Source organism: Chanodichthys erythropterus, chromosome 17 (genome assembly GCF_024489055.1).
Source record: "Chanodichthys erythropterus isolate Z2021 chromosome 17, ASM2448905v1, whole genome shotgun sequence".
Lineage (NCBI taxonomy): Eukaryota > Metazoa > Chordata > Actinopteri > Cypriniformes > Xenocyprididae > Chanodichthys > Chanodichthys erythropterus.
Window position 1 is genome coordinate 20,655,686 of NC_090237.1, and position 22,185 is coordinate 20,677,870.

Sequence of the window (22,185 nt, forward strand, 5' to 3'; positions counted from 1 at the left end):
CGTTTGCTTTATAGATCCATATCAGTTCATTTGCCGTTTCTGGCTAAATGTAGTATACATTTAGCAGTTTTGTAGTACATTACAAAGCTTTACTAGCAAGGTAACCTAGCCTATAGCTATTTTGCTCCACAAAATAATATTATAATGCAAAATGTGACTAAACATTCCTATTTATGTGAAATACCTGGACACTTGTTTTAATGGTGATTTTTTATTATTTATTTTACAAAAATGTGATGTGGTCTCGCGCAATTAGCCTATAGCATGTCAACTGTCCTATGTAGCTACTCTTTAAACAGTTTTTGTGATATACCTTTTATAAAAGTATAACATATTACCATTCTTATGTTTCGTAAAACAAAATAGATTTGATATTATACATATTATAGAACGTTCTGTCTTATATGCCACTTTTATTGAGTTTTACCGCAGTTGTTTTTGACAAATTCGCTACATTAAACGTGTAACATATCAGATATTACCAGGAAACGAAGTAAATTTTAAGACAATTTTATGTTAATTATTGTCTATGTAACCATCTGTGAGTGAACATAAGCAGAGTCATTGTCAGAAATGGCACAGATCTCTATAGCCAGAGTTGGGCCAGTTACGGTCAACAGGAATCGGCCCAGTCCTTTACAGCCGTAACAAATAGGCTATACATGTCCCAGAGCGAGCTGCGGGCCACAATCGGGGGGCATCCGAGCTTGGGCCGGATTACTACATGCTATCTGGGGGGTCTGTTTGAGACGTTTTTGCTGTATATTTCCTCAGGCTAAGGAGACTTTATCACTAGCGTGTTTTAGCAGTTGGTTTGGTTATGTTAAGAAAATGTAAAAATTACAGCAGATGCAAAATGTTCATTAGTAGCCTATGCGTTTCTTCAATGAGAAGTAGGTAGGCTACATATTGTGCACTTACACCACAGACAACACCCACCAACTAACATGTAGACCTCAACTATTCATGGTTAAACCACAATGAGTAAACTCATCCAGACATCACAAGACAACATAATGCTAAATTTGACAACAAAATCATCAACAACATAAGGTCAAAAATGCAATCATATTAGCCTGCATGCTGGAAAGAGGGCAAAAGGGCCCTAACACAAACAAAAACAATTTTATGGGAACTATATAAATAAATAAATAAATAAATATATATATATATATATATATATATATATAAAATATATTTCATAAAACCGCAAGTAAATCGGTTTTGATAAATAGAACATATTACAAAATAGAATTGTATTTGGTTTCTTTTTTGATGTAAGTAAATGTAATGTTCATTTAACAAGGAATATGTGTCAACCTTAAGAGTAATGCACATGAATTTACATTTGATTCATACAAAATAAAAAAATGTGCCTCCTTATTTCAGAACACCACTGCATTTATATATATATATATATATATATATATATATATATATATATATATATATATATATATATATATATATATAGTAAAACTGCAAGTAAATCGGATTACTTTATTGCTTTTACCATGTGAAAACGTTTTGCAATCCCTAATAATTCCCCAATATTGTGTAGCTAATAATTTTACTTTAGCTGCTTATATAGTAACAGAAACTCAGTTAAAACAGTACTTACCTACAAATAGGACTGAATCATCACCATGTACTGTACCTCAGTATGGTTTTCCCCAGGGTCAAACAAGCCCATTAGAGTCCATTAAAACTCATGCCAAGGCCTTTCCTAACTGCACTCTCTTTTAGAAAACGTGATTAGAGGTAGTGTCAGGTTTTAAAAAAAAAATTATAATAAAAAAATAAAAAAACATCATGTGCCTGAGAATAGTTTGATTGTTTGATGAACAAACAAAGAATGCATCACTCTGAGGGTGTTCCAGGTCAGTCTTGGAAACACTCTTGAAAATTCACTTTTGAATTTTGAGATAACACACTTTGATGACAGTTACTTAGATTGACCAGACATTACCAGAGTTGTTTATTTATCACAAAACTTGAGGTTAGACTCATTAATAATTTGTAAATGATTTAAAGTGAAATTATAATGTTTTTGCACTTATTAAAGAACAGTAATGAGCACCCTTAGCATTTGAAAGCCTTAAGAATGCTGCAGCTGGACAGTCACTACAGATGGGCTCCATAATCCAGTTACATAAGGTCACAATAACTTTGTAATGAGGCAGTGCTAACATCAAGCCAACCTGCAGCTGTGACAAATGGTGTGTCAAAAACATTGCACAAACAAGTCTGATAAACAAAGCCAGTAAAAAATCTCTAAGGAGATAAGAACAACAGAATTAGTATTTGACAGCTTGAAAGAGGAGATGGATTCATTGCACTGGCCTGGTTTCAACTCAAAAAAACATTTGGACTTGCAGTGGACCTCCCTACTCAATACTTGTATTGTTCAATATGAATGTATAAAATTAGAACAAGCTCAATTCACCTGCAGAATTACATTGGTTGTAGAAAAGATCATTTCCAAACCATAGCCTCTTAATGCTCTAACCTTGACACAGAAATAGCCTCAAGTAACTCTTAAAAATGCAAGCCTGTTCTGTGAAATGTTCTATATGTTAATTCCCTTCATTGCCTGAAGACAACTATAGGGTTGTATGATCATATATATTGACTGCACACACCAACACTGCTTCTAACTTCACAACTTAAACTAAGTTTCGCATGTTTATTAATAGCAGTTCCTCTATAAACCACATTCTGTTTGCACAAGGGCCTTGTTTATCTATCTTCAAAGCTTTGAAACAGACCTTTTTCAAGCCAACATTCAATGCTTTTCTTGCCAAAATTAGCTTTTCTAGTTGATATAACATTGAATTCTTTTGAATTTCAATTCATTTCAATTTTACTTTTTTAATATTCAGTTCTGCATCCTTAGCTGAAATTCAGGAACTGACATTCTCAATTCAAGTCTGAATGTTGCACAATCCTGTAGTCTGGTGCAAATCCAAATAGAAAAAGCTCTAATGTAAGCCATTGAATGGTTTTCACATATTTTCAGCCATTCCATCAATATTTCTGAAAATATCAGTGACAATCTCACCTCTCTGACTTGAATCTAGCGTACAATCAATCAGAAATGGTGCGCTGAAAAGCATGCTGTGAAAAAATCCAATTACACTATTATCAACTCTCAGTGTCACATCTATAAATCTGTGGTGTGTTCAGGCAAAAAGTGAGAGCAAAAAAATGGTGGTCAACGCCAGCATGGTATGGATTTGCATTTTCAGCTATGAGTTGATGAAATCATGGAGAAAATAACTGTAGTGTCAGCATGTCTTTCACAGCACATATAAATCAGCTTCCCTGTGCACTGGGAATACGCAGTGGGGAAGGGGAATTTATATCTGTGAAGTGGTCAGAACCCATTACATACTTGCATTAGGACACTGTTCTGCAGCGTGTTTAGGGACATCTTGAATTCCCTTCCTCCCTGACGCTGACTTGCAATCCCAAATGACAGCATTGCTTATTTTCTGTTCTGTCAAACTGACTGAAAACTGTGGGTTCAAGATGAGACAAGGCTGGAATGTCAGGTCACAAACTGGAGTCTGGGTGGCTACAACGTCTGGATGTCTAAAAAAGTCCATAAAAGAAGCCAATATTCTAGCCTACATTTATAGTTATTATATTTGTAGGTTTTGTGCCGAACAGACAACTGATCAAAATATTTGAATTAGATTTGTTATTACTAAACACAAGATAACAAAGTAATCCAAATGTTTCTGATACAAAAAGCTATATGAAAATTCAAAGCAAATTACTTCCTTCACCCCTTGCCTCTCTGTTGATAAACAAAGACTGAATGCTGCTTTGTTCTGGCTCAGTAATGTAAACAGCGAGGCAATGCTAGCATGGACTTTTTTTAACTCAATAGTCATAAAAATTCTAATAGACATTGTTATGCTCTTAATGCTTATATAAAGAAGGAGTGTCAACTTACTGTGGGTTCCAAATGCAAGGAGTCCATTACCATATTATTGTATTAGACTGTTTTACACAGAAATGCATTTTTGCATTCCACTGCACTGCTTTTCCTTTGTATTTTCTATGTAAACATGCACTAGATGGACACGTTTGACCATTGCGCCCACGTCTCGCGCATAACACAAGATTCTAAAAACTTAGGCTCAAGTTAAAATCGCTTCAACTTTTTTAAAAATGCACCTTTTTCCCCATTCCAACTGTCCACATCTTACGTTTTTAACACAAAAATGCATTCTGTGTTAATGTAATTATCGCTTTTGTCCAGTTTTCTGTTTAAAGTCACCATGAAATCAAAATACATTTTTTATGGAATATTGCAGTATTTATTACAAATAATTTATCCGTGTAAATAGTTATTTTTTTAAAACTGTCCGTAAGTTTTGCCTCTTTGTCACCATCTCTGTTTGAAACCTGCAATTGCAGTTATTTGCGGAAATATGTTTACATGAGTTGTGCATCGGCTCTGTGGATACTGTACTTCGGAATCACAGATTCTATGTTTTGGAATATGACCAAAATAAGAATTTAAACCGGAAAATGTCTTCTGAACAAATAAGTAACATGTCTGACACTTTTGTTCTGACCAACTGAGAAAAAATGCATTACAAGAAATCACGCTGTCAATGGTGATTAAATCTAACAATCGCTTAGCTCAGATCACGTCAAATTGTGCATGTGTATTTAATGTGTATTAGAGTTATGTGTAGATTTCAATTTCTGTAGCCACTACGCAGTCCAAAGTCTTTTGCTTTTGACTACGGGTGAAGCTCCAATTGTCACTGATGATTGTCATTTGGACTTTTCTGGATTACAATCCGCCATCAAAATGATAAGTTTAATTACTTTCATCAAACTGATGTCAAAAACATAACGTCTATTTGACGTTCACACACTGATGTCCAATTGATGGCTTGGGTAAAGTTGGTTTTATATTCGTACATTCGGACTTCTGATAAATTCAGACTTTCCAATAAATGTGCAATAAATTAATGTTTGCGAATTTTAATGATATCGACAACCAACGATTGTAAACTTACAACATTTTTCACAGTCGATCAAAATAGGCAAATATTGTTTTAATGGCATATTTACTTGTGAATGTCCACTGAATGTCCAATGTAGTGTGATTAACAAGGCTATTGAATACAGATGTCCGAATGTGTGAATATAAAACGTCTCGGTTACGTATGTAACCCTCGTTCCCTGAAGGAGGGAACGGAGACGTACGTCAGTAGTGACTGACGAATTGGGATATCGCTAGAGAGCTCCTATCAGCTTCGAGAAAACTAAAACAAGCCAATGAACATTGGCGTGCGATATTTGCATAACGCACCCCTCCCCATCCGGGGCATATAAAAGGGGGAGGAGATGCAATCGCACTCTGTTTTTCGCTGAGGAGACAACTGGTGTCCGCACTGCAGCGAGGGTACAGAAACTGTGGCGACGGGACGTACGTCTCCGTTCCCTCCTTCAGGGAATGAGGGTTACATACGTAACCGAGACGTTCCCTTTCAGTCGGTCACGTTCGACGTACGTCAGTAGTGACCGACGAATTGGGATCCCAAATAAAACGCCACAGTTACGAACCCCTTCCAGTGCCCAGCGCAAGCTCTAGCCACCCGTCGCACCAGGGGGACGGAGAAGGGGGCGAGCTTACGCCGGGAAGTCTACTGCTGTTCCGAAATACCCACTAAGTAAACTAGACTACACTGGGAAAGCGAACCCAAAGGGGACGCTGCGGAGCCACTACCCACCCAGAGGGGAAGGAATTTACGTGGAACATATGGCCTGGCCCGAAGGGCAGAACGCATACATGTCCCTGGGATGGCCCCACCTAAGTAGGGGGAGACTCATCTGACAGGTGACAGCAGAACTCTGCTAAGGGAAGACACGGACTCACCGTAGGGAGTAACCGTGGACCATGCACATATGGAATCACTCGCTTAGAGGGATTACAACATATGGAACCCAACCAACAGACAACACCGAAGGTGGATGTTGGTCTGGCATCAGACACTCCGCAATGTCCGAGCCGAAGGGGAGGCGGAGGAACTCAACAGGGTTCACCGATCGGGGAACACGACTGGAGTCAAAAATGCACGTATCCAGCCCAGAGAGCGGGAATGGCATTGCAAGCCGACACAGAGAACAGGTTCAACGCGTCTACCGGCTAGTGGAAGCGAGTACACGGGAAGAAACCGGTTCCACACGTAAGCTATAAAACCTAGCAAACGTGTTTGGTGTCGCCCAGCCCGCAGCTCTACAGATATCTGTCAGCGAGGCGCCCTGAGCCAACGCCCAGGAAGAGGCCACTCCTCTGGTGGAGTGGGCTCTCAACCCGAACGGGCAAGGCACGCCCTGGGAATCATAAGCCAGGGCGATGGCATCCACAATCCAGTGGGCCATCCTCTGCTTGGAGACAGCCTTCCCTTTCTGCTGGCCTCCATAACAGACAAAGAGCTGATCTGAGGTCCTAAAGCTTCGAGTTCTATCCATGTAAACGCGCAGAGCGCGGACTGGACAGAGCAAAGCCAGGGCTGGGTCTGCCTCCTCCGAAGGCAGCGCTTGCAGGTTCACTACCTGATCTCTGAAGGGAGTGGTAGGAACCTTGGGCACATATCCAGGCCGGGGTCTCAGGATAACGTGAGAGTCACCAGGCCCGAATTCCAGGCACGATTCGTCGACCGAAAATGCGTGCAGGTCCCCTACCCTCTTGAGCGAGGCCAATGCAACCAGGAGGACGGTCTTAAGGGACAGTACTTTTAACTCAACTGATTGCAAGGGCTCGAAGGGATGATGCCGAAGGGATGAAAGAACTACGGAAAGATCCCAAGAGGGTATGGAGGGGGGACGAGGCGGATTCAGTCTCCTCGCTCCCCTCAGGAACCTGACGACCAGATCGTGCTTCCCCAAGGACTTCCCATCAACTGCATTGTGATGTGCGGCAATGGCGGCAACATACACTTTGAGGGTGGAGGGAGACAGCCTTCGCTCCAGACCCTCCTGCAGGAAGGAAAGCACGGATCTGACCGAGCATGATCGGGGGTCTTCTCGGTGAGAAGAGCACCACTCAACGAACAGGTTCCACTTCAACGCATAGAGGCTCCTAGTGGAAGGAGCTCTAGCGGAAGTGATAGTGTCTACAACCGCTTGCGTACTTGCGAAGACCCCGGGGCCAACTGTGTGCCAGTGCATCCGTGCCGAGAGTACCTGCGGTCAGGGAATAGAACCACTGGCACTGAGCATTCTCCTGGGAGGCAAACAGATCTATCTGAGCCTCGCCGAAGTAATGCCAAATCAGCTGGACTACCTGGGGATGGAGTCTCCATTCGCCCGCAAGTGGAGGCTGCCGTGAAAGCTCGTCGGCTGCACGGTTGAGCACACCTGGGACATGACTGGCACGAAGCGACCTCAGATGCTTCTGACTCCATAACAAGAGATGGCGGGCGAGTTGCGACATGCGGCGGGAGCGTAGACCACCTTGATGATTGATGTACGCTACGGTCGCGATGCTGTCTGAGCGGACTAGAACGTGCTTGCCTGTCAACAGCTCCTTGAAGCGGCCCAGCGCAAGACGAACTGCCAGCAACTCGAGGCAATTGATATGCCAATGCAGCTGAGGCCCCTTCCAAAGACCTGAGGCTGCATGCCCGTTGTACGTGGCGCCCCACCCTAAGGTCGAGGCATCTGTGTGAACCACAGCGTGCCTGGACACCTGTTCGAGGGGAACTCCTGCCCGCAGGAACGAGGGGTCTGACCATCGAGTGAGGGCACGGCGACAGCTCGGTGTCACAGGAACACGGAACGTGCCGCGTTGCCACGCCCATCTCGGGACCCGGCCGTGGAGCCAGTGTTGGAGCGGCCTCATATGAAGCAATCCGAGCGGCGTGACTGCGGCTGCGGATGCCATATGCCCCAGGAGCCTCTGAAACATTTTCAGTGGGGCCACTGTCCTGCACTTGAGCGTACTCAGGCAGTTCAACACCGACTGGACGCGCTCCTCTGTGAGTTGCGCAGTCAGGGCGACCGAGTCCAGTTCCATACCGAGATAAGAGATCCTCTGCCCGGGGGAGAGTTTGCTCTTGTCCCAGTTGACCCGAAGACCCAACCGGCTGAGGTGTGCCAACACCAGATCCCTGTGTTCGCACAACTGCTCCCGCGAACTGGCTAGAATAAGCCAGTCGTCGAGATAGTTGAGAATACGAACGCCTTGTTCCTTGAGGGGAACAATGGCCGCCTCCGCAACCTTCGTAAAGACGCGGGGAGACAGGGCCAGCCCGAAGGGCAGGACTTTGTACTGATATGCCCGACCCTCGAACGCAAACCGTAGGAAGGGTCTGTGACGAGGCAGAATCGAGACATGAAAGTACGCGTCCTTCAGGTCTATAGCTGCGAACCAATCTTGGGGACGGATGCATTGAAAAATGCGTTTCTGCGTCAACATCTTGAATGGCAGCCTGTGAAGGGACCGATTCAGGACTCGCAGATCCAAGATTGGCCGTAACCCACCTCCTTTCTTCGGTACAATGAAGTAGGGACTGTAAAACCCTGACTTCATATCGGCTGGAGGGACCGGCTCGATTGCACCCTTCGCCAGGAGGACAGCAATCTCCGCCCGAAGAACAGGAGCACTGTCCAGTGACACCTGAGTGTAGTGGACACCTCTGAACACGGGGGGACGCCGGGCGAACTGAATCACATAGCCGAGCCTGATAGTGCGGATGAGCCAGCGGGACGGGCTGGGAAGCGTTAACCAGGCTTCCAGACGCCGAACGAGCGGGACCAAGGGCACCACAGGCGCACCGGGAGTGGGGCAGCGAGGCAGAATACTGGGACTCGACTCGGACAGCACAGCGGCCCGAAGTGGAGTCAGATTCTGCGGGGTGACAGCAACGATGGGAGACGGTACACGTGGTACGGCCTGCACCATCGGGGCGCCCCCTACTGGCGAAATGAGAGGGGGCTGCGGACACCAAGGCAGAGCCCCGGGTCCTGACAACCGCGCCCTCTTGTGACCTGGAGGATGAAAGGGAAACAGCTCTTTCTGTGAAAAGGAGGGTACCGCTGGACTCCGGAGAGCCAGCGGCGGAACACATACAACAAGTTTCTCCCGGCCCTCCCCCGGGAGTGGAGGGGCAGATGGAATCCCCCCCTGAAGAGCTGCTACTTCCTCCTCCAGGTCGCCCGCTTCAGGATCGCGACTTCCTCGACCTCTTACCACCTGGCTTGGCTTGAGCGGGCTGGGCGCCCCGGCCGGCGCCGGCTCCCTGCTGTTTGGCTGGTGGAGGCTGCTGCTTGGCCAACTTAGGGGGAGCGGAGGACGACGCGGCCGGGCGCCCTCGGCGACGAGCAGGCTGAGGTTGCGCCGCCGGCGGGGTGGAGGCAGCAGCGGGCCGGCGGGGCAAGACATGTTTAATCGCCTCAGCCTGCTTCTGGGCAGCAGAGAACTGTTGGGCGAAGCTCTCTACTGCGTCGCCGAATAGGCCAGCCTGGGACACGGGGGAGTCCAGGAACCGATATTTATCGGTCTCCCTCATGTCAGCCAGGTTTAGCCATAGATGGCGCTGCTGGACTACCATAGTAGCCATCGCTTGACCAACGGAGCGTGCTGTCACTTTAGTCGCCCGGAGGGCGAGATCGGTGGCAGCTCGCAACTCCCCCAACAGATGCTGGTCAAGACCACCCTGTGGCATTTCCGATAACGCTTTTGCCTGATACACTTGCAAAAGGGCCATGGCATGCAGGGCGGAGGCGGCCTGCCCACAAGCTCTATAAGCCTTCTCCGTCAGAGAGGAAGAAAACTTACAGGCTCGGGACGGAAGGCGCGGGTCACCACGCCAGCCGGCGGCCGTAGGGCACAACTGCATCGCTACAGACCGTTCGACTGGAGGGATTCCCGTATAGCCTTTAGCCTCTCCGCCATCCAGGGTGGTGAAGGCGGACGAGGGGCCTGGCCTCGAACGAACACTATACGGCGTCCGCCAAGACCTGGTCACCTCGTCGTGCACCTCCGGGAAGAAAGGCATCGGGGCGGGACGCTGAGGACCAGCGCGACCCGCCCCGAGGTACCAATCGTCAAGCCGAGAGGGGCCGGGACAGGGTGGAGGGTTCCACACGAGCCCGACGCTCTCGGCAGCCCGGGAAAACACAGCCATCAACTCAGGATCCGACTCGGCCACAGCCGCCAACCCGCGAGACGGGGGCTCAGCCGAGTCATCCTCTCCCGAGGACTCATGCTCGCCTTCCGATACCGTGATCGACATCTGGTCCTCCGCAGGTGCACCGAAGGACAATACCGGACGCTCCGAAGAGGGCCCGGCGTGACACGGCGGTAACACCACTGGCTGCAGTGCTGCAGAGGCGGCAGGGGCCCGCGGAGCAAAACTCGGCGAGGAAGCCCTAACCGTGACCCTCAAGTCACCCTGCCTACACGCCGACGAACCGTCACCCTGACCGGAGCCAGAGAAAACGGCCGCACGGGGCATAGGGCAGGGGACCCCCGCTCCCTGAGAACCAAAGAACGAGAGTCTCGACCTCAGCACCGCGATAGTCATGTTCCCACAATGAGAACATGAACCATCTACAAACGCGGCCTCAGCGTGCTGAACGCCCAAGCATGTGATACAGCGATTGTGCCCATCAGCAGGGACCAGGGAACGACCACACCCAGTAGCGCACAGACGAAATGCCATCTCCCCAGATGCAGGGTTCGTCTGTAAGTCTAATAGAGGGGGAAACTCACAGCTCTTTTGTGAATGAGACACACAGGGAGTGTCACGAAGTGTGGTAAACACACACACACGGGACCCGGCCAAATCGCAGACCAAACAATTGGAATTACAGCGGAACGCTGTTTCACAGCCGATGTTGCCGCCCGGACCCGGAAGCTCGTGGACTCGCTGCAGTGTCGTTGCGCCAAACACGGTAAGAACGCTGTTTCTTCTTGTTTTAAAGATCTTCTTAGCTGTAGGACACCAAAGCTTGGCTCCAAAGCGAAAGACAGAGTGCGATTGCATCTCCTCCCCCTTTTATATGCCCCGGATGGGGAGGGGTGCGTTATGCAAATATCGCACGTCAATGTTCATTGGCTTGTTTTAGTTTTCTCGAAGCTGATAGGGGCTCTCTAGCGATATCCCAATTCGTCGGTCACTACTGACGTACGTCGAACGTGACCGACTGAAAGGGAACCAACTTTACCCAAGTCAATTGATGTCTAAAAAAACCCATCAAATTGGTGTCAAAAACGTCAAAACTGATCAAATCAAACTGACGTCAAAAACTGGCAATATTGCAATAATATTGGAGAAGCTGTTAAGCGCCCCTCATTAGGGTATCAGGTATCCTTCTACGCTTCATGCCGGCAGCATCTGAGGAGGCCTTTTGCTCCTCAGACTTTTAGACTATTTTTTGGGGAATTCCAACTTCATATTACTCATCAATTGATCAATGCCTTGTATGATCCATTCTTCCTGTTTTAGGCGTATCAGTCTCAGTAGCTATTGCTTACTAAGCTGTATGTCCTTTGCTTATGTTGTTGTCTCTTCCTCTTCTTCACTGAAGTCTTTGTCTGGCTCACCTCTGCTTAAGGTTGCAACATGCTCTCTTCATTCTTACTGTTAAAATTTGTGGTCGGTTACAGACATCAAACTCAAAAACCTAACTTTCACAACTGTTTCTTAGTCATCTTATCTTATAAGAAACAAAGGAAGTACTGCAGTTACTTAATTTCATAATCATTCAAGCATGGCCTTAACTTAAAAGCAAGCAAAAACAACATTGAAACAGGTAAATAGCAATATCAATATCACCTCACACACAAACAGTGACAAGCACACTTGGGTCAAGCACATGCCAAACTGTGTTGCATGCTACATTGCACAAAGTCATATTTTACTGAAACACAAGTTGCCCAAGATAACTTGTTTTACATTTCATGAGATATCAACACTTTTGCTCACCTGAGAATAAGTGATAGAATGTAAGATGGTCACAGTTCATTTGGTTCACACTGGTTTGCAATCCAGCTTATGGTGCATTACTCCCACCTACTTGTCATGATTGATCACAGGAAGCAAATGCGAGTTAACTCGTTTATTGACAAATGAAGAGAGAATTGAACACAGTCACTGAATGGGCAGGTCTCTGGTGACGCAGGGATTGAGATGGTCGGCTGGTGATGCGTGGCTGTGGTGAAAGGTGCTGGTGTGAAGTTAATCCAAGGTCCAGACATAGAACGAGAACACGAAGAACACCGGACTGGAACTGAAGAAGACACGACTGGAACTCCGGGCAGGAACAGGACGAAACAACACAGCACAGGACACCAAACACACACACACATACACGCCCACTGCTGTCACAACACAGAACACGCGACAAGAAGGAAACAATGCATCTGCGAACCGTGACAGTACCCCTCCTCCTAGGAACGCCTCCTGGCGTTCCCTGACTCCCTTACCTGTCGATTGTAATCATCGATAAGGGTGTGATCCAGAATGTCTCTGGCAGGTACCCAACTCCTCTCCTCCGGACCGTAACCTTCCCAGTCCACCAAGTACTGGAATCCGCGTCTCCTCTGCCTAGAGTCCAGAATACGGTTGACCGAATAGGATGGTTCCCCATCTACGAGTCGCGGTGGTGGGGGAACCGGGACTGGCGGATTAATGTTGGAATGAAACACAGGCTTAATTTTAGAAACATGGAAGACGGGATGAATCCTCCTGTACGCCGGAGGAAGTTTAAGGCGGACTGCCACCGGACTAATGATCTTGGTGACAGTAAACGGACCAATAAAGGATTCTTGGAGACTAAACATCGCAACGTTCGCTCCAAATCTTGATTGGCTCTCTCAGTCTGACCATTGCTCTGGGGATGAAACCCTGAGGATAAACTGACAGTCGCCCCCAGCAATCTACAAAACTCTTGCCAAAATTTTGACACAAATTGGGGACCCCTGTCGGAAACCATGTCCATCGGGAGGCCATGAAGCCGAAAGACGTGGTCAACGACTATAACCGCTGTCTCCTTGGCTGATGGTAATTTGGGCAAGGGGATGAAATGAGCCGCCTTCGAGAACCGGTCCACTACGGTCAAAACAACCGTGTACCCCTGGGAGGGTGGGAGGGCGGTGATAAAATCTAGCGAGATGTGGGACCAGGGTCTTGAAGGGACTGGCAGCGGTTGGAGCAACCCATCCGGGGGACGATTGGAAGTCTAACCAACGGCACAAACTGAGCAAGCCAACACAAAATCGCGGACGTCCCGAGCCATACGAGGCCACCAGAATCGTTGCCTGACTAAAAATTTAGTGCGTTTAACTCCTGGATGACACACTACATTAGAACAATGACCCCACTGGATGACCATGGACCGTAATCCCTCCGGCACAAATAAGCGGTTCGGTGGACACCCGGGCGGAGGCGTTACCCCTTCTAAGGCCGTCTTGACCCTCGATTCGACCTCCCACATGAGTGTGGAGACCACTACTGCCCACCGAGCCTGCCTGGAGTTCAATCTTTTGGCAGTCCTAATATATTCCAAATTCTTATGATCGGTCCATACAATAAAAGGCACCCCTGAACCCTCTAACCAGTGGCGCCATTCTTCCAAAGCCAACTTGACTGCCAGCAACTCCCGATTACCAATGTCGTAGTTACGTTCGGCAGGAGATAAACGATGGGAAAAAAAATGCGCACGGGTGCATCTTGTCGTCTGCGGGAGAACGCTGGGATAACACTGCACCTACCCCCACCTCTGACGCGTCGACCTCCACCACAAACTGCCGTGATGGATCAGGGGCAACGAGAATGGGGGCTGAAGCAACTCTTCAGTTTGGCAAACACAGCCTCAGCTGTGTCTGACCACCTGAATGTAGTTTTGGGGGAGGTCAAGGCAATCAGAGGTGAGGCTAGTTGACTGAAATTGCGAATGAAACGCAGGTAGAAATTGGCGAACCCCAGAAACCTCTGTAGGGCCTTACGGGAATCTGGACTTGGCCAATCCACCACAGCCTTAACCTTATCAGGATCCATGCGCACTCCCTCAGTCGACACGATGTACCCTAGGACAGGAACAGACTGTGCATGAAAAACGCATTTCTCCGCCTTGACAAAAAGCCCATTCACTAGCAACCTCTGAAGCACTCGTCGAACGTGCTGCACATGCTCCTGGAGAGATGAAGAAAAAATCAATATGTCGTCCAGGTAGGCATATATGAATTGATCGACCATATCTCGCAGCACGTCGTTGACGAGTGCCTGGAAGACCGCTGGGGAGTTGGAAAGCCCGAACGGCTTCCTCCTGTAAAACAGAACCAGAGACAGACGAACATGCAGAGACAAGACAAGACTCATGACACTCCTTGCTCCAGGCCACAATGGAATTATGGATCCAGTCAACTCGGGGGTTGTGTTTGGTGAGCCAGGGGTGACCAAGGACGATGGGTGTGAGGGGAGAATCAAAAATCAGGAAGGAGGTGAGTTCAGTGTGGTTTCTGGAGGTGATGAGTGTGATGTCCTCGGTGCTGTATGAGATGGTGGGGAGACTCTGTCCGTTGAGAGCGTGCACAGCAATTCTATTGGTGAGTGGGTTGAATGGAATGTGGAGTTCTATAGCAAGTGACCTGTCCAGAAAATTACCTTCAGCCACGGAATCCAACAGTGCTTTGCAGTCGTGCGTGTGAATCGACCATCTCAATCTCACCGGGAGGAGCGTAGATGTAGATGAGGTCTTCTCGGCGGAGATCCCACCCGACAGTAGCCTCATACTTACTGCCGGGCTTGCCCTTTTAACGGGCAGTTGTACGCGAAATGGCCAGCTCTGCCACAATATAAACAAAGTCCCTGGGATCTCCGCCTTTCCCTCTCCTCCCGGGAAAGCCGAGCTCGACCCACCTGCATGGGCTCGTGATCTTGAATTGGGCTGACCGTGTCCCCGCAGCTAGATTGCGGACTTTCCATTCCGCCAACACCTCTATGGGCAGGAATCCTCCGCTCGACCCTGGTCAGTCGAGCATCAACTCTTAGCGCCAAATCGATGAGTCCGTTGAGTGTAGTCGGAAGATCCAGCGCGTAGATCTCCTTATGGACACGGTCAGCCAACCAATGCAGGAACATGTCCCACTGTGCCTCCTCGTTCTAGTGACACTCAGCTGCTAACGTGCGAAATTCGATGAAAAAATCAGACACCGACTTCTCTCCTTGACGTAATTCCGCCAGTAGTCTGGCGGCTACTCTCCCAGCGACCCACCGGTCGAAAACACGCTTCATCTCCGCGGAGAGTGCCTGGAACGAGGTGCAGCACGGATCCTGGTTCTCCCACACCGCCATCCCCCAAAGAGAAGCCTTCCCAGTGAGTAGGGTGAGTACGAACGCTACCTTGCTTTGCTCCGAACTGAAGGTACGAGGCTGTAATGCAAAATGCATAGCACATCGAGTTAGAAAAGCTCTGCAAAAGTTTGGTTCACCTGAGTAGGATTCTGGCACTGGAAGACGAGGTTCGGGACTGGCGGCGTTCTCAGATGTCGGGGGGAGGACGGCCGGTGTGGGCGGCGCAGCGGGACTTCGAAGAAGCTGGAACTGTTGGGTGAGCTCGGACACCTGCGTCAACCAAGCTTGAACCGCTCGCCCGGTATCGTTCAAATTCTTCTCCTGAGAGTCCATTCTGTGAATACTGCGGTTGATAAATTCCTCCAACGCTGTATGCTCGCTGCTCGCTGCTTCCATCCCTTGGTCAGATCTTTCTGTCATGATTGATCACAGGAAGCAAATGCGAGTTAACTCGTTTATTGACAAATGAAGAGAGAATTGAACACAGTCACTGAATGGGCAGGTCTCTGGTGACGCAGGGATTGAGATGGTCGGCTGGTGATGCGTGGCTGTGGTGAAAGGTGCTGGTGTGAAGTTAATCCAAGGTCCAGACATAGAACGAGAACATGAAGGAACAGGACTACAAACAACACAGCACAGGACACCAAACACACACACATACACGCCCACCGCTGTCACAACACAGAACACGCGACAAGAAGGAAACAATGCATCTGCGAACCGTGACACTACTGAACTGGAGTGTGGTGCATCAATTATTATGAAAAAACAAACAGAAAAACTTTACATTCGTAGATAATTTCCTGTTTCTTTGAAACAGCGTATCATTGTAATGTTTATTCCTTTGCTGTTTACTTAATAAATACTCAAAAATCATGGTGAAAGTTATATACTTGAAAGTCATACTACATTTTTATTTATTGGTTTAAAGAGTAGAAAAATAGGCATTATTCATTAAATTATTGATATCATTGTAGTATTGGAGTGATCACCAGACTCTCTCTCTCACACACACACACACAAAATGTGGGCACTTAAGTGTTTAATCATTATAAACACTTTTTTTTTTTTAAATAAAAATTAACTCTATAAATGACTTCCAAATGACACTCATTTTTGAGCCCCACACTTTTCAGTGCTTTTTTTTTTTTTTTACTGTGCTCAGCGCAATACTAAGTTCTGATTGGTCAATCGTTGTTATTTATAGTTTGTTAATTATCATAGAATTTTAAAATTTTGTTTACATGATAAGTTTTACATAATACATAACATTGTTAATCTAAAGGGGATGGTGGCTTTACAGGGGATGCTTTCTGTCTTTTTTTTTTTTCAACAAAGGGGGTGCCATCTGAATGCATCCCCCCTCAAATCAAGCCCTGGCAATAGGCTTGTTTGAGATGCATTGGAGCTGCGCAGACTGATCGGCATATGAAATCAAAGTACCGTGAGAGTACAAGGACAAGTACAAGGAGTCGTATGCTCTCCAAAGCTCTCGCGGGACTTAGATGTCATACACCAATCAGTCTGCACAGCTCCGATGCATCTCGAACAAACCTTATAAATGATCCGCTACCTGCAGTATCCTCCACATGCCATATAGCCTACTAGCTGGGACTCCTTCTTTATGTAAACAGACATGACGTAACGATGCAAAGACGAATGGCGCCATGCATAAGGGTGAGTAATAAATGACATTATTTTCATTTTTGGGTGAACTAACCCTTTAACCCTGCGTGCAGGAATGTTTTACACTTGTAATTTAGAAGCATGGTTAGCACAGCTTTTGCAGTGTTAACCACGCATTGCAGTGCGAAAAGATGTGGTGTTAGAATGTTACGACTATGCTTAGCTTTCTACAACCAATTGTAAAGATTTTATTGGCCATGTCAATCAGAGTGCTGATTGCTTACACCAAACACTAATCCTTAACCTACGGAAGAGGATTAGGGCCAAGCAATTTAATAAAAAAAAATAAAACCATCTCGAGATTAAAGTTGTATTTCGCGAAAAAACTCGTTAAATTTCGAGAAAAAAAGTCGAGATAAAATGTTGAGAATAAACTCGTTAAATTACGAGAAAAAAATCTTAAAATTTCGAGAAAAAAGTCGAGATAAAATGTTGAGAATAAACTCGTTAAATTACGAGAAAAAAACTCGTTAAATTTCAAGAAAAAAGTCGAGATAAAATGTTGAGAATAAACTCGTTAAATTGTGAGAAAAAAGTCGTTAAATTATGAGAACAAATTCGTTAAATTATGAGAAAAATGTTGTTAAATTTCTAGAAAAAAGTCGAGATAAAATTATGAGAACAAATTTGTTAAATTATGAGAAAAATGTTAAATTTCGAGAAAAAAGTCGAGATAAAATGTTGAGAATAAACTCGTTAAATTACGAGAAAAAACGTAGTTAAATTATGAGAACAAATTTGTTAAATTATGAGAAAACTTTTGTTAAATTTCGGGAAAAAAGTCGAGATAAAATGTTGAGAATAAAGTCATTAAATTATGAGAAAAAAGTTGTTAAATTACGAGAACAAATTTGTTAAATTACGAATTTCTCGTAATTTAATGACTTTATTCTCATAATTTAATGACTTTATTCTCAACATTTTATTTAGACTTTTTTTCTCGAAATTTAATGAGTTTTTTGTCGAAATTTAACAACTTTAATCTCGAGATGGTTTTATTTTTTTATTATTGCTTGGCCCTGATCCTCTTCCGTATTAACCCTACCCATCACCCCAACCTTAGCCAATTAAATTAGCTGCAGAGCGTGATTTCCGCTGAACTGCTTTGGGTGGGAAAAAATCACTCCTCTGTGTTTGAAGTGTGTTCACGCGGCATCGTAATTCCTGTAGTTACGAGATTCTAGCTTGTAAAAAGCGTTCACATCCTCGTAGAGCTCGTAATTACAGCTTGTAAGCTGGGAGTTTTCTGAAAGCTCCCACATGTACCACGTGACCGCTACTGACCTCTGTAGATTCATTTAGGCGTTGATAGTGGTGCCATGGGAATGCATAATACCCAGACCAAGGACCAAAAGGACATGAACAGCTCCGAATATAACGTCACATGTTGTCATTTCAAGATTCTGGTAAATATGAGATGGCATGAATGCAGCATTAGTATGACCCAGGGTTAACTATTTTAAGTGTGAATGTCACCATTGGTGAGGGGGTTATGAAATATCAGACCCCCGGATAGCGTGACCAATCAGAATCGAATATTCTAAACAGTGATTCCCAACTAGGGGTAGGCATACCCTAGAGGGGACGTGATCAGGGCTTTTTTAAACGGAGACGGTGGTGCGTTGAACCAGAGATCGTATTATTATAGGAAGAAGAGAGGGTCTGTATCTCTTACCATTGGAGAAAGCGTAACGGCTAACTTAATCACGTGCGGCACCTCAGCCTATCGTGTCGCTGTTCAAAACTCCTCCCTGCGTACCACCAATGCGTACTGCCCGTACCGCCAGTTAGCATTAGCCGTTACGCTTTCGTCCAGAATAAAAGAGAACATCCCAATCGAGTGAAAAATAAACAAGTACATCATCATGTTGATATGCTATATTTTTACTATAAAACTCTTACAACAAACATGTCTTCTAATATCTTCAATTGTTGCGTATACTGAGCTGCAGAGGACACATTTTTAAATGACTATACTTGGACCTATTGTGCGAGCTGTATCTTTAAAGGGTTAATTCACCCAAAAATGAAAATTCTCATGCCCTCATGCCGTTCTACACCCGTAAGACCTTCGTTAATCTTTGGAACACAAATTAAGATATTTTTATTTAAAATCCGACGGCTCTGTGAGGCCTCCATAGAAAACAATGTCATTTTCTCTCTCAAGGTCCATTAATGAACTAAAAACATATTTAAATCGGTTCATGTGAGTACAGTGCTTCAATATTAATATTATAAAGCGACGAGAATATTTTTGGAGCGCCAAAAAACAAAATAACGACTTATTTAGTGATGGCCGATTTCAAAACACTGCTTCAGGAAGCCTCAGAACACAGATGAATCAGTGTGTCGAATCTGCTGTTCGGAGTGCCAAAGTCACGTGATTTCAGCCGTTGGCAGTTTGACACGCGATCTGAATCATGATTCGACACACTGATTCATTTATGCTCGGAATCTTCATGAAGCAGTGTTTTGAAATCGGCCATCACTAAATAAGTCATTATTTTGTTATTTTTGGCACTCCAAAAATATTCTTATCGCTTTATAATATTAATATTGAACCACTGTGCTCACATGAACCAATTTAAATATGTTTTTACTACCTTTATGGATCTTGATAGAGGAAATGTCATTGCTCCCTATGGAGGCCTCACGGAGACATCGGATTTCAACAAAAATATCTTAATTTGTGTTCCAAAGATTAACGAAGATCTTACGGGTGTGAAACGACATGAGGGTGCGTAATAAATGACAGAATTTTCATTTTTGGGTGAACTAACCCTTCAATACCTCGTGGTTTATATACATGTTGCTGCTGATTAGGCTGACATTTTTGACACACCAACCAAACAAGAAAAAATGTATCTCAAGATTTCTCAGTCAGCCGCCACAAATTTGTTAAAGCAGACATAAGGCCTTGAAACATGACGTGCTGCCCTGATGACAGACAAAAAAATTTTATGGTCCCTTAAACTTGGCTAATAGGACAGTTCACACAGCTGTATTGCACCATGGTATCTCAAGACATGGTTTCTCAACCGCAACAGAGGATGCGTTAAAGCAGACTTAAGGCCTTGATATTAGAGGTAGTGCGAAATCCAAATTTTGAGCAAATAGATCTCTATTAATTTATGCGAATCAATGCTCTCGTTTTCTTCATAATAAGATGGTGACGCACAAAGGAAATAGGCTATAGTAAACATAAATAGGAAATTGTAAAACGTGAACACGCAAAAACGTTCTTGTGCGCACTCGAAAGTCTGTATATTTTTTATTTTCGCAAAGGTCCCTATAGGGGCTCCATAATATTTAAAAGCAAAACGTGTGAAAAAAACTATAAGAGCTCCTCTGCCGCCATCTACTGGTTATCGTGGTAAATTCATGTTTACTTTTATATCAAAATATTGAAACTTAGAATATGTGTATTTTATCCAGTGTTTTTTAGCCACAACATTGATTCTTTGGTTTAGTGTCGATGAAGGAGTAGGGTAGACCGTGTACAGTTGGAACAGAGGGACAGTTGAAACACCTTAAATAACTTTTGCTGTGCATCACACCTTAACCATGACTTTGTTTTCTCCACACATGCATGGTAGCATCCACTTTGATCATGGAATATAAGTACGCCTGTGTGAAGCAAAAATGATGGGTAAGGATTGATGCGCACCAATTTATTTAAGGTGTTTTAACGGTCCCTCTGTTCCAAGTGTACACGGTGTACTATACTTGGGCATTACTGATGGGGTTGTGGGGGTTTAAAAGGTTGGTTTTAGGGAGCCGTTTAGTAGCAGACTAATAAAAAAAATCCATATAACCCTAACCCTAACCCTTACTGATTAATGGTTGACATCTTGGAACAAAATTAATTTCTTTATATATAAAGAGCAAAGGGGATAGAACTGAGCACAACACATTTATTGGACAGATGCCTCAATTTTTTAAGAGCAGGTCTATTTTGAGCTTCCATTGGCTTTAATCTTGGGCTGAAAACACTTGACGTAGCTGCTCATCACAACGGTAGAGCAAGCTCCATCCGGCTAATTCTTTTCAAGAAGTGTTTGTCTAAAAAGAAGAGAGAACAGCTTTTCATTCCACTAAGAAGCATATTAGTTCCCCCTCCATTCAGGAGCTGGAGAGCTGTAGATTAGTGCTCCCACACACAAGGGTTTTAAAAGCCAATATCTACTGTGTCGTTGCTGAGCAACCAATTATCCAAGATTTGCACTTCCTCTTTGAATGTTGTTTGCTATTAATGTTAGGAATATATTTTTTTATTCTAGGACACTGTAATGTGTGAAGTGTGTCGGGATAAAGGTATGCCAGCACAGCGGACATCAGAGAATTCGATTGCTGCAATGCTCAATTAATTATTAATCGACAGATAAGATCGGAAATTAAAAGTCAGAGGCATTTTCTCAGCGTAAACTTATGCCAGAACTCACTCTGCCTCAGTGATGGGCTCAGCTGTAACAACATAGAAAAAGGTGGATGGGTGTAACAAATATTGCTGACACTTTTCCCATTCTATCCCAAAGACACCTACAGTATGATTGCAGATGTTCTAAAATTTCATCATTTGCCACTGAAGAAAGCAAGGAATTAGTAGGACAGTCTATTCATGTACCCGCACACACATATTGAATAAGTACTAAATACTTTAATTAACACCAAATGACTATTATCATAGCTATTGTTTGCCCAAAATATGTGCGGATATACACATTGCAGAGGTTATGTTCTGGCCTGGATGCCAACACGTGAAATTGTAGATGGTGTAGGTGGCTGTTTATGTTGTTAAGTTTTAACTGATGACCTTTCTGACAGTAAATGTTGGCTGTAAATACAGAACATATTCCTAAATAAGCCTCTACTAGGAGATAGAAGAGCAAGGACTAAAGAAACAGCAACAGAGCTTTGTCCTTTTGTAAATACTTCATAGCTTAAACTGAAAACATAAATTAAACATAAATTAAACTGACAAATAATAACTAATAAATTGTACTATTGCTTGATATATATTACATTTTTTTTAAATATACTACTTTGAATATAAAATTATATATTTTGAATATTATTGTATATCATTATTTAATTTTAATCACAATTATATTTAAATATGTATTTATTTTATATGTAATTTATATATGTAATTTATGTATATATGTAT